Source organism: Crinia signifera, chromosome 8 (genome assembly GCF_055691185.1).
Source record: "Crinia signifera chromosome 8, ASM5569118v1, whole genome shotgun sequence".
In the NCBI taxonomy this organism is placed as follows: domain Eukaryota; kingdom Metazoa; phylum Chordata; class Amphibia; order Anura; family Myobatrachidae; genus Crinia; species Crinia signifera.
Genome location: NC_139224.1, coordinates 50,999,954 through 51,014,829, shown reverse-complemented (window position 1 = coordinate 51,014,829; position 14,876 = coordinate 50,999,954).

Genomic DNA, 14,876 nt, shown 5'->3' with positions numbered 1-14,876 from the left:
ACTTTTTAACACCTTTAAGTCTCTTCTGTACCCTCCCCCTCCTCCCCCACCGGCTACCATCAGTGCACAAGAACTTGCCTCCTACTTTAAGGACAAGATTGATAACATCCGAGATGAAATGGTATGCTCTTCCACAACCTCTAACCCTCTTTCTTTCCCACCTGAACCCTCTGGCACTTTCTCTTCATTTGAGCCCACAAATGAAAAGGAAGTATCCGCACTCTTCATATCCTCTTACTCTACTACCTCTCCTCTCGATCCTATACCTGCGCAAGTCATTAAAAATCTATCTCCTGTGATTATTCCAACCTTAACTAAAATCTGCAATCTCTCTCTTACTACTGGTACTTTTCCTTCTCTGCTCAAACATGCAGTGATAACTCCTATTCTAAAAAAACAGAATTCTGACCCTAACTCTCTCTCTAACTATCGTCCTATATCTCAGCTCCCATGCCTCTCCAAGCTACTGGAGAGACTTGTCTACTCTCGCCTCACAAACTTTCTTAACTCTAACACCCTATTAGACCCACTTCAGTCAGGTTTTCGCTCTCAACACTCCACTGAGACAGCACTGACTAAAGTGGTGAATGATCTGGTAACGGCTAAGTCTAAAGGCCATTACTCACTACTTATTCTTCTTGATCTTTCTGCTGCATTTGACACTGTTGATCACTCTCTTCTCTTACAAACACTACACTCCCTAGGTCTTAATGATACAGCCCTTTCCTGGTTCACATCTTACCTATCTGATCGCTCTTTCAGTGTTCGCATCTCTAACTCTACTTCCTCTTCATTACCTCTGTCAGTCGGAGTTCCGCAAGGTTCAGTCTTAGGTCTTCTGCTCTTCTCAATCTATACCTCCTCTCTTGGCAAACTAATCAGCTCTTTCGGATTTCAGTATCACTTGTATGCTGATGATACTCAAATCTATCTATCAACCCCAGAGTTGTCACCAGTGGTTTTGGGTCGAGTTTCTGATTGTCTCTCTGCCATCTCATCTTGGATGTCTTGTCGCCAACTCAAACTCAATATTTCCAAAACGGAATTACTTACATTGCCGCCAACTAAGAACAGTTACCATCCTGACATCTCCATCGCTGTTGACAACTCGATAATCTACCCTACCCCACAAGCTCGTTGCTTAGGGGTCATCCTCGACTCTGAACTGTCCTTTCTTCCCCACATTCAATCTGTCTCCAAATCATGTTACATGCATCTAAAAAACATATCCAAAATACGACCCTATCTCACACAAGACACTACCAAATCTCTTATCCATGCACTCATTATATCCCGCATTGATTATTGCAATAGTCTCCTAACTGGTCTTCCCAAGAACAGACTCTCACCACTGCAATCAATTTTAAATGCTGCTGCTAGGCTGATCTTCCTTGCAAGACGCTCATCGTCTGCTGATCCGCTCTGCCTGTCCCTCCATTGGTTGCCTGTATATTACCGTATTCAATATAAAACACTTCTACTTGCTTATAAAGCTATTAACCATACTGCACCAGCATATATCTCTGCACTTATCACAAAATATCTCCCATCTCGACCACTACGCTCTACACAAGATCTGCGTCTCTCTTCTGCACGGATCACTAGCTCCCATTCATTATTACAGGACTTTTATCGGTCTGCTCCCATCCTATGGAATGCCCTTCCACGCACATTAAGACTCTCCACCAGTCTCCAAACTTTCAAGTGTTCCCTGAAAACTCACCTCTTCAGGCAAGCCTATCATATTTAAGTTCTACATGCATAACCCTCCGAGGCACTTATGTATTATATAGCTTCCCTTCTGGACTTGTAACTGCTATGCTATTACTGGTGCCTGTCCTTATGTTTCCCCCCTATATCCCTATAGATTGTAAGCTTGCAGCAGGGCCCTCCTACCTCCAAGTCTGTCTGTTGTTACCCAGTTTGTCTTATCACTGTCTACTATTGTAAAGCGCAACGGAATCTGCTGCGCTATATAAGAAACTGTAAATAAATAAATAAATAAGGGGTCAGCCTGGGAATGTCCCTGCATGATCCTGGGACCATATTCCCGGGTAAATCCCTGCATTTTCTGTTGTGAAAAGGGTATTATTTCAAACAGCCATGAGCTGCAGTGCTCTGAATACAGCCGGGTAGCCCCCTGCTCTCTGCCCAGCTGTCAATGACTGTCACCCCTGCAGCTTCCGCTCCAATTCTTCTCCCTGCTTTCACCTCAGTCCACCCCTCCCTTTAATCATGTGGTGCCAGCGCCCGGCGTACTCCCCCGACGTCACGCACAACAACAGCGCGCACAATATTTCAAATGTCCACTCGGCTAGAGGGGACACCAGGAGGGGAGTGGGAGTGTGCTCTGCGCTGCGCTCTGCTCCTCTCCCCATAGAAGCAGCTGCACCGCTCTCCCTCTCTCCCTGCAGCAGCAACGAAGGCTCATATAAAAATGTACAGTAAGTGGCACTTTTGGGGGCATTGCTTAAGGGACGCTACAAGTGGTGGTATGTGGGGGCATTACGCATAATGTGTGGCTTAATGTGTAAGGGACATTACGGTGTGTAGCATCATGTGTAAGGGGCATTATGTGTGCAGCATCATGTATAAGGGCGAATGGGGCAGATGTATTAAGCCTTAACAAGAGATAAATGCAAGGGTGATAAGGAGAGATAAACGTCCAGCCAATCAGCTCCTTACTGACTTTTTTCAAACACAGCCTGTAACATGGCAGTTAGCAGGTGATTGGCTGGACGTTTATCTCTCTTTATCACCCTTGAATTTATCTCTTGTTAAGGCTTAATACATCTGCCCCATTATGTGTGCAGCATCATGTGTAAGGGACATTATGGGGGACATTTACCAAAATGGATTCGTAGAAAAAAGGTGTATTCGTAGGGAGAAATACACCTTTTTTTTACGAATTTGTATTTTCGGGATTTACAATCCCAAAAATACAACAATTCGTAGTCCTAAAGATGGAACATTCGTATTTGTAGTTACAAATACGAATGTCTACACCATCGATAGAATACGACAGAAATCACCATTCAAAAGAATGGTGGTTTCTGATTTACTAAGCAGCCGTATGGATAATACGGCTGCTTAGTGGTGTAAAACACCCACGCAAATACGACAGGAAAATAGAACACCATTTTCATGTCGTATTTGCGTTTTTGCCTGCACGGATCAGTCAGATCCGTGCAGGCTGCATGGTGTCAAAAAAATAGAAAAATAAATAAATAAAAAAAAAAAAACGGCGTGGGGTCCCCCCCACAGCCGAAACCAGCACCAGGCTGACAGAGCCTGGAGTCGGTAATTAAAAATCAGGGAACCCGACAAATAGGGGTTCCCCGATTTTTAACAACCAGCCCCAGGCTCCTGCTCTGGGGCTGGTTCCCAAAATACGGGGGACAAAATGACTAGGGGTCCCCCGTATTTCAAGAACCAGCCCCAGGCAAAACCAGCCAGCGGGTAATGCCACAGCCGGGGGGAGACTTTTTATGCAAGTCCCCCCGGCCAAAGCATTAACCCTACCGACCAGTCAGCCTGGCCAGGGGCCCTGGGGGAGTGGGGACCCCCCCAATAAAGGGGTCCCCCCCCTCCAGGACTTACCTGACCAGGCTGAAGCCTGGTGCTGTCCTCGATGCCCCTGGGCGGTGGGCATCGAGCTGATGGTTTTGTGTAAAAAATAGAATAAAAACCATTGTTTTTTACTGTGGCACTACAAGTGCCAGCAAGCTGGGACTTGGATAACCACAAGTCCCAGCCTGCTGGGCATTAAAGGGCCCGCTGGGTCTTGTAGTGCCACCGTAAAAAAAATAGTTAAATAAAACACACTGACACCCGTTTTAAATAAAAGTTTAATACACACATTACATACATACTGATACTTACCTTTCTTGATCCCGTAGGTAGCCCTGGTCCTGATGTCCTGTGTCGTCCTCCAGGTCCATGTCGGCTGTCTGCGTCGTCCTCCAGGTCCATGTCGACGGTCCGTGTCGTCCTCCAGGTCCATGGCGGTGTCCGGGTCCGAAGAAATCCATGTTGGAGCTGTGGAAGGAAATCCTACTCACCTGTTCCTGCGCTGAAGAAGTCTTCTCTTGATCCGACGTAGTCCAGGTAATCTTCCTGCTGTCGCCGGTCCCCGCTGTCTGCGCTGTCTCTGCATCGCGCTGAGGAGAGATGCTGAAGTTTCATATTCGGCGCCTCTCCTCAGACTGAATTCTATTGGCCGCCTAGCAGGCCAATCAGGAGCCGAGAAAGTCGGCTCCTGATTGGCCTGCTAGGCGGCCAATAGAATTCAGTCTGAGGAGAGGCGCCGAATATGAAACTTCAGCATCTCTCCTCAGCGCGATGCAGAGACAGCGCAGACAGCGGGGACCGGCGACAGCAGGAAGATTACCTGGACTACGTCGGATCAAGAGAAGACTTCTTCAGCGCAGGAACAGGTGAGTAGGATTTCCTTCCACAGCTCCAACATGGATTTCTTCGGACCCGGACACCGCCATGGACCTGGAGGACGACACGGACCGTCGACATGGACCTGGAGGACGACGCAGACAGCCGACATGACCTGGAGGACGACACAGGACATCAGGACCAGGGCTACCTACGGGATCAAGAAAGGTAAGTATCAGTATGTATGTAATGTGTGTATTAAACTTTTATTTAAAACGGGTGTCAGTGTGTTTTATTTAACTATTTTTTTTACGGTGGCACTACAAGACCCAGCGGGCCCTTTAATGCCCAGCAGGCTGGGACTTGTGGTTATCCAAGTCCCAGCTTGCTGGGGAGGCTTGCTGGCACTTGTAGTGCCACAGTAAAAAACAATGGTTTTTATTCTATTTTTTACACAAAACCATCAGCTCGATGCCCACCGCCCAGGGGCATCGAGGACAGCACCAGGCTTCAGCCTGGTCAGGTAAGTCCTGGAGGGGGGGGACCCCTTTATTGGGGGGGTCCCCACTCCCCCAGGGCCCCTGGCCAGGCTGACTGGTCGGTAGGGTTAATGCTTTGGCCGGGGGGACTTGCATAAAAAGTCTCCCCCCGGCTGTGGCATTACCCGCTGGCTGGTTTTGCCTGGGGCTGGTTCTTGAAATACGGGGGACCCCTAGTCATTTTGTCCCCCGTATTTTGGGAACCAGCCCCAGAGCAGGAGCCTGGGGCTGGTTGTTAAAAATCGGGGAACCCCTATTTGTCGGGTTCCCTGATTTTTAATTACCGGCTCCAGGCTCTGTCAGCCTGGTGCTGGTTTCGGCTGTGGGGGGGACCCCACGCCGTTTTTTATTTTTTATTTATTTATTTTTCTATTTTTTTTACACCATGCAGCCTGCACGGATCTGACTGATCCGTGCAGACTGCTAGAAATAATTCGTATTAGCGGCCGTATATACGGCCGCTAATACGAATCATTACACCATCGGAGGGTTACAAAGCAGTCGTATATGACTGCTTTGTAACTGATCCTCCGGAACACGACTTTGCATACGACTTAAACAGTCGTATGCAGTCGTAGGGGAAATACCAATACGAAAAACTAGGTTTTTCATATTGGTAAATTTCCCCCTATGTGTGCAGCATCATGTGTAATGGGTACTATGGTGCGCGGCATCATGTGTAATGGGTACTATGGTGTGCGGCATCATGTGTAATGGGTACTATGGTGTGCGGCATCATGTGTAATGGGTACTATGGTGTGCGGCATCATGTGTAATGGGTACTATGGTGCCATCAAGCAAGAACCCCCTAGCAATGAGCACATAGTTAAGCAGCACTTATGTGGCAAATATGTAATGGGCGTTACGGTTTGTTATATAGTATGTAATGGGCATCATGATGTGTGGCACAATGTGTAATGGGCATTATGGTGTGTGGCCTTATGTGTAATTGGCATTACGGCGTGTGGCTTTATGTGTAATGGGTATTACGGAGTTTGCTAAAATGTGTAATGGGCATTACTGTGTATGGTCTAAAGTGTAATATCACAACCCTTTTTGTGATGCCACGCCTCCTTCTCATGAGGCCACACCCCCTTTTTGCTGCGAGGCTACGCCGCGCAAAGGTCCCCCTGCTGTTATGTCTAGATCTGGGACCAACCATTACATAATTCTAGATTCGCCTATGAGCACACATGTCCATTCTGTTTTTCTTGATCGTATACTCCAAGGGGATGCTTAGCTGTTTACAAAAGCAGAAAATGAGACATGTGCGATTTTTGGTAAAAACCGGCCGAAATTGCACGTTTTCCAAAAATCGCACATGTAATAGGGTGCGATTCGCGGTAAAAATGTGATTTTTCAAAGGTGCGATTTGGTGTGAATTTTAAACATGACCAAAGATTGCTACCTATTACATTTCACCCTCTGTTGTAAATGTTTATACACACAATTTTCCTAGCCATTACTGATCAATGTTTTTCTGCAGATGTACAATACAGTATAAAACTGGAATGACTGATACCTAATAATAGGGAGAACCCTTCACGTGACATGTGACAAGACAAATTATATTTTGAAGGTCAAAAAGGTTGCAGCACAGCATCCTCTATTCATTTGTTACTATACTTGGTGCAACAGATCCGTGGTATGATTAGCATTTTTTGAATTGATCACTGGGAGATCACTAATACCCTCTGCAACAGTATTCAGAATATAATATAAAAAACCCAATTATCTTTAATTAGTTCTCTATTTGGTTTAAAGTAAAATGACAAGACCCATGCCAAGGTCATATAACTGGCATTTCCCATAATACTGTATGAAATGGGTTTGAACTGAGTTCAGTCACACCCGTAATGGTAGGGGAAACTTAGTTCCCTCTCCACCACAGCCCATATGTGTAAGTGACAATATTGTGTGGCATACATGTATAGGAGTACTACTGTGTAGTGTAACTTGAATAAGGGGCACTACTGTGTTTCATAAAGTGAATAAGGGGCAATACTTTGTGGTGTTATATGAATCAGGGTCACTATATATGGAACCTTAATCTGATCCGTTTGCAGCCAGCGTTCATTCGCACGGGGACCAATGTTTGACGTATGTGCATGTCCAGCCGCATTTCTGCGCATGTGCATATGCCCGATGTGTGCGGCCACAGTGAACAGACTGTTTGCTGGGTGCACACACCCAAGGCTGCGGCTGGGGGGTGTGGGATGGTGGCGGCCAGAGCCATTTGGAATGCCTAGGGGCACCAGCAGCTTCTGCTGATTAAAATGATATGCAGCATGCCTATATTCTGTGTGTGAGTGAGGCTGTATCTGCATATGATATAGTGTATTCATGGAAATCATTGCAACATAGCATTCCGTATGCAGGTACAGCCACAGTCGCACACAGAATATAGGCATGCCACATATCATTTTAATCATCTGAAGCGCCTTATGTGTCCTGGTCACATAACAATGCAAATAAGACAAATTTTCAGCAAAAAAGGCACCCAACGTTAGCAGAACTGGCCAGGAGCTGCATGGCCTATTGAGGCAAGATGTATGAGGAAACATCTGTATCCAAGCAGAGGCAGAGGTCACAGTGTTAGCGGCTGTGCGAGTGCTGTCTGTGGGTGCGTTGGTTGCGCAATAGTGTTCGGCATAAATGTAAGGGGCATTATGTGTGTTATGTGTATAAGGGTATTAATAATGTGCAACATATGTGTAAGGGGCATTATGTTTTTCATGTGTATAAGGGTATTAATAATGTGCAACATATGTGTAAGGGGTATTATGTGTGTCATTATGTGTATGAAGGGCATTAATAAAGGTTGGCATATGTTTAAGGGGCATTATGTTTATAAGGACATTAATAATGTGTGTCATGTGTAAGGGGCATTACTGTGTGGTATTATCAGGGGTGCCGAGAGAAAGGGGTAGGGGGTACAAATTACCCAGGCCAAAGTCTGATGGAAGGGCCCAGTGGGGGCCCCGGGCCCCCTCCCCTTAAGTGACAGCAGATTCTGCAGCTCTTCTCCTCTGCCCAGCACACACTGCTTTGTGCTGGGTCGCAGTATGGCCATGGAGGTGCTTAAAATACAATATTTTCTTAGGATTTTTTTCTAAGGGTATAAAGTGAATAATGTGAGGAGTAATGTATATAAGGTAAACTGGTACTACTGTGTGATGTAACGTGAATCATGGACACCATCGCATGATGTAATGTGAATAAAGTTGCACTACTGTGTGGCATAATTTGAATTGGGGGTACTATTGTGTGGCCATGCCCCTTCCCAGCAAGAACATACCCCTGTTTGGGCTGCGCACCAAATGTGTGCACTGTTTCTATTTAAAATATTGCGGGTAGGAGCACCAAAATGATGACTGCTATGATGAGGGTTGATGGTGCTGGGAAAGGGCGTCAGGGTGCCTAGGGCGTCATTTAGGCTAGGGCCGGCTCTGGTGGTGGCTAGGCGCGCCCATGGGAACGCTCAGCATTTCATGGGCCTTTCCATGGTAATCGGCCGTGACGTAAGTGCGGGAGGCGGACAGCTGACTTCACCGGATCTAAGCTTTCCACCGACTTCCTCCCGAGGGTGCACGCAAATCTAGGTGACCTGAAAGTCATTTAGATATGCGTGCACGTTCCACATCATTTGATGGTCTGCAAAAATCAAATGATGTGGGTGCTCACCCACAGGCTGAGAATGGCTGTTTATGTTAAGTATGTGAGGTAGGGCACACATTTTGTAGTTTGCAGGGGGTGCCAAAAACCCTAGCACTAGCCTGGCTCAGCCTAATGCGGGGAGCGGGGGTTGGTTGCAGGAGAAATGAGTTCCACCACCTCTCCACAACCACTTTCAAACCTGGCACCCAACCTACCCATATTACAAACAGGGAAGACATGTGTAAATAAGCACCCCGGTGTGCCTCAAGACAGTTGCAGTGGTGCCTCGGGTTGGTAGTCCAGGACCAAATCAAAATATTTATGGTCAAAGTGACAGGCAAAACCAGTGCTAGTGGCTGCCAATAATAACACATCAGAGGCTCAACACTGAAGGACCGGCGCCCATAGAATGTCTATAAAAGTATAAAAAATAGCACCTATAAAAATATAAAGACATAAAATATTGATTAAAGTGAAAACCAATCAAGTTTTATTTGTTTAGCTGTGTGGTTTATAATAGGTTCACATACCTAGTGGAGATACACTTAGTTTGTGAAAATTCAAATGTCCAAATATTCAATTGTAAGACGACACTTCAATACCTATAGTGATATTTGAATCAATATTTATATATTTTTTATATACATTTTCATAGGAGCTATTTTTTTGGAGTTATTGATTTCTCCACATATTAGACGTCAATTCCTCTTGCATTTAAGTGAAATGTATTACATTCTATTTCTAATCAAGGTATGTCCAACAAACCACATCAATACCAGAGTTGTCACTTTATACTCATCTGCTCTTCTCCATTTTCATCTTTCTCTTCTTTGACCCTCTTGGGATATATTTTTTGTGAATGTACTGTATATATATTTTCAGGGCAATGAAAATGAGTAAAGCTCATTGAAACGTTGGCATATCATGCAAAGTTTCTGAGTGCATTTATTTGATCTAAACGAAGCCATGCAAAACGCTGCTATCAGAGGTGGTATGTGATCCTGGATATCACGGAAGGCAACAGACATATTGCAAGTATATAGCCAGTGCCAGAACACATCCACACTATATATATATATATATATATATATATATATATATAGAGAGAGAGAGAGAGAGAGAGAGAGAGAGAGAGAGAGAGAGAGAACAGACTCCTGTTTCGCGCCACTCCTTATTAATAGATGTTTCTAGGCTGCCGGACTTACGAGTACCTCTTGTTGGATGAGGTAAAGAGAGAGTATGGATAACAGTTGTAAGTTGGCGCCCTTGGTTAGCCCTATTAATGATTGGGTCTAAACAACCTTTTAACTTAGTACGAAGCAGTAAAGTCCAAAGATTATGGTCCAAAATATATATTTATTAAAAAGTCTCTTATTCACCACATCGGACGTGGTACTTTTGGACCACACAGGATTTCAGAGATTTTCTAAACAGCATAACAATAATTCCCAACGCGTTTCGTCCCTATAGGGACTTCATCAGGGGATTGCGAAAATCATTGACTTGGTCCTCATGATTCTAAAGGGTGGGATGTGTCCCCTACCAGGGGTTATTTGTATAATAATTCAGAGAGGTGATATTGCTTATAAACTCTCTCTCTCTACGCCAGGTTTTTTATCCTTGTTAGAGGTTGAATACATGCGAGGTAATATGGAGAGCTTTAGTAGGTTTTAGAGGTTCTAAATAGTTGCTCCATGTGGGACATGTGCCCAGAGGCGTAGCTAGGGTGAAGCCGGTGGAGCACCTGCTCCGGGCGCAGAGATGTCACCTGGCGCCGGAGACGTGCACTCTGCCACCGGCTCCCCAGCCCTGCTCGCTGGCTCCCCCGCCCAGACACTTTATTTCTTGCTGTGCCGAGTTCCCGGCGCAGGAACACAGGGCGACCCCCGCCACCACTTCCGACCCCGGGGCACAGGACACACTCCTTGTGCGCCGGGTCCCGGGATCCCCACACACACTCTATTGTCACTTCCGGCCCGGGCACAGGACACTTGCTGGCGCGTCACACAGGAGACTTTCCTGTACAGAAGCGCAGCAGTGGCCAGGGCAGGGAGGCTTTTACACAGCCGCGGCTCGCAGCTACTCCTCAGTGCAGAGAGGACATCAACACAGCTGTGCCTGCACTGCCTGTGTTAAAGCCGGCACCCTGAAGCTACAGTCCCGTCCCTCCGTCCCAGCAGTTCATTCCTGCTCACACTGACAGCCTGAAATAGACCTCTTCTTTATAAGCATCAATGTCCCAAATAACAATCCCCCCACCCTTATCGGCAGGGATAATCATTATGTCCTCGTAAGACTTCAGATTTTTTAGAGCCTGCCATTCAGAAAGGTCTATGTTGGACCAAAACTTCGGCAACAGCAGCAACTCATCCGAATAAACCACTTAGAATTTTTTGTCTGGTGAGTGCTATTCTTTCCCCATTTGGGGATAACAACCACTGTGTATATATATATATACAGTTTTATATAAAATCTTGTAGTTTTATATAGGATTTTATATAGAATTGTAGTTTTATATATCAGCCTATTATTTATTTATTTACAGTTACTTATATAGCGCAGCATATTCCGTTGCACTTTACAATTGGAAACAACAGTGATTAAACAAACTGGGTGCAAACAAACCGACATAGAGGTAGGTGGGCTTTGCTTATAGGGTCCCTTGCCTTAAAAGTTGGAAAATTTAGATAAAGATAAGCAAAGATGGGCTAGATACAGAAAAGTAAAATAGTATTCTAAGATAGTTAATTCCAAAATGTAATAAAACAGAATGCTTGATTTATTTGTGCCCAGCGATGTAAAAAAAAGTCAATTGATCTGGTGACTTCCAATGAAAAATGCATGAAAAGTTGCCCAAACAATGGCGGCACTCGGAGGCTTGGAATATAGCTTAAAAAGCCTTTACTGTGTCTACAATGATTCAGGTCTCACCAATCAGCAGGTAGTAAAAGCTAGTGTCAAAAAAACATACATATATACATAAAACATAATTACCTGATTATTCCAGAACATTAACAATCAATACTATATGTGCGCTTCATCGAGAATCTTTTGATCATTTGGACAGGTCAAGAAAAGGTATAGCGATCTTTGCTAGAGTCACACAGTGCAACCCGACATGAAGTTCAGTTCACCTTTCAAATCAGCTGTGTCAAAACACTTTCTAGGCATAAACATGCAATTATGGTCGGGGTGTCTAGTACCTCCATCTATCGAACTGAAAGACCGTAATACGATCCTTCGACATCAAAGTTTCCATCTTATTTCACAAAAGAAATGATTACCTTGCTCCCAGGAACTAGAAGCACCACTAGTGATCCAGAACAATTAAAACAACATCTTGATAAACAGGTCAACAAGTTCATAGAGATAAGATATATACGAAAGAACTGCAATTACCCAAAGATAAGGTATAATAAGGTATAAACCATATATAGGAAAACAAGTCTACAATTATATAACAAGAAAATACATCCAAATAGTAACATAACTTGGGCTCAGCAATTTACTGTAATACTAAAAGTAAATATATCACAGAAAAGGCCATAGATTATTGTCCCTTCGGAAATACTGTCCCTTAGGAAATACTAATAAACATTGCCTTTATTACTGAACTCCAAACACATGCCATATCATACTAGAGCACCTCATTTGAGAGATAAGTCGAATATGACGTGTCTTTGCGAAAGAAGCAACAACTTAGGCATTTACTAAGACCAGTGGCAGCTCGTACCTGATTGGAGGAGGGGGTCTGCCTCTGGCCGCAGCGGGGGTACCGCGATTCAGGCATCCCTCTGTCGCCGCCACCGCTGCCTCTTCTCCTGGGTCCCCGGCACCTGTGCTTTGACGACAGGCGCCGGGACTGGTGCATGCGCAGTACAAACATATGTACTGCACATGCGGCCAGCTTCTATGGGCTGCTTCGGCAATAGCCCATAGAAGGATCTATGGTCCTGGCGCCTGTACAATACAAATGACAGGCACCAGGACTAGCGCATGCGCAGTACCGATATATGTACTGCGCGTGCGCACTCACTGTTTTTGCACAGCAGCCCACAGCAAGGCATCCCAGAGGGAGGGAACACCTCCCGATGGGACTGCCTTGGTGATTGGCAGGTTGGATTTCCAATAGGAAGTCACTGCCAGTCACAGTGAAGCAGGGCAGTCTCACAGACTGCATCTGGCTTCACTACAGTGGCGGATTTCAGTAGCGCACGCAGGGGGGGTTTCCAAGTATCCAGAAACCCCCCACAGGAATCTACGGGCCATTGTCTGAAAGCTGAGGGTCCCCTCTTTCCAAGAGTACAAGAATTTTTAAAATCGGACCTTGGGAACCGGAGATATCTGACTTCAAAGCAGTGGACCCCATCCAAGCCTGTTAATTGCTGTTCCCAGTCAGATATTTCAGGTTCTGTCTGACGTAGAGTTTTTCTGAGGATATATTCCAAAATCTGTGACTCTCCCACTTTGAAGGACACTAGAAGCTTGTCTCTACTATTCCCAGAACCAGAGATATCAGCCTTCCAGCAGCTGGTTACTGCTCCAGCTCCACACACCTGGTATGTAGTTTTATATACTCATTGGCAGATTGCTCTGCCTCCTGAACTCTGATCCCCTAGTCCCCAGTACCATTTGGTAGGTGGAATTCTTTAGTTTTTAATTCCATTAAAATCTAAGAAATCTATTTCCAGGAACTGGAGACATCTGCAGTCAAGAAAGTTGTCCTCCCACCAGAAAATTATGAATAATAAGCCCACTCCACTATACACCCCTCCTCTGCATATTAAACATCCCCTACCACCCTGGAAGTTATGTATCAGGGCCCCTTCATTCAGCCCAATGCCCCCTTCTCCCACCCCATCTCCCACCTCATCTCCCACCATCTGTGCAGTAAAGGGGTAATTAGTGGAAATTACTGATCCAGGCCCTACATGCTGAGCGGTTGATATAATACCCCCTACCACCCGCGGGACATCAAAACATATACTGGGACACCTAAGTGTCCCTCTCCGTACTTTGCTCCGCACCTCTGGAAACCCCCTTCTGAAAATCCTGCGTTTGCCCCTGGATTTTACCTCGGAGGACTGACAGCTGTATAGTGGGAAGAGCAGGGTCCATTGGAGGCACAAAAAAGGTCCAGCCACTATACAAAGTGGGTCAGGGAAGCAAGATATTCCATAGCATAGAGGAAGTGAAGGATATAGGGTTTAACAACTAATGTGGTCAGATTGTGGCTCTAGAACCCCACCGCTTCTCTCTCCTGTGCCTCATTTCCTGCCCACTGCCTCCACCACCCGAGCCTGCCGCTGCCTGTCCCTACTTCTCAACACTGACCATCCACTGTCCACTAACATTGGAATTCCTGCACAGTTTAAAAAAATTGGACTTGCTTCATCAATTTGCCTATGTACTCCACCACCTGGATCATTTCCCCCAGTACTATTTTTCTGGAAAAATAGGTCCAGGAACTCAAGGTCTGGGGGTGAAACAAAGGTACTCACAGGTGACTGTAAAATAAAACCTATCTTATGGAAAGTACATTCTGGCCCAGAACAGGTTCAGGAACCCAGTTCCTGATGATGTCATATTTAATAAGAAGTTCAGGAACTGAGGCCCTGCTGAAAAATAGCACTGACTGCCCCACAGTCTCTATCCAGCATACAGAGTAAATTTTTCTGCTTTACCCCTCTGGTGTTTATGTAATTGGGTCCTCTACACTCAGCCAGATGCTAGAGGTACATACCCCCCCCCCCCCCCCCCATCAAGTCACTTTACTTTTGCATATAAATCAATCGCCAGATTCCCTGTTCTGATTCCTGATCTCAGATTTTCCGATGATCTGCAAAATACAACATGCTAGAAATCTTCGACTCGCCGATCATGATCATTTTTGAGTCAGACTTGGCATATTGAGTATTTCCAACATGTGGGATTTTGGCAAATATTTTTACCTAATCGCAGAATTTTGCTAACTGATTGTTGATGTAGGGGCCTCTTAACTACAATAGAACCCACCCACCATGCAATCAGACCACAATTACAGGGAGTGCGTCTTACCATAGAACACCATCTGTGTATGAAAGGCTGCCAATATTTGGCCATCAACAATTTATAGATTTGTTACATCCAAATATACACAACAAATGTGCTAGATACATGAAATAAGAGTCATCTGAGAATTGTAAATCGATTTCTCATGCCTTTTATATGCCAAGCGTGTCACTAAAGCAAATAGGGTATTCTACAAAAGCCTGACAAGCCAACTGAAGCTTTCCACATATATCTCCATCATTT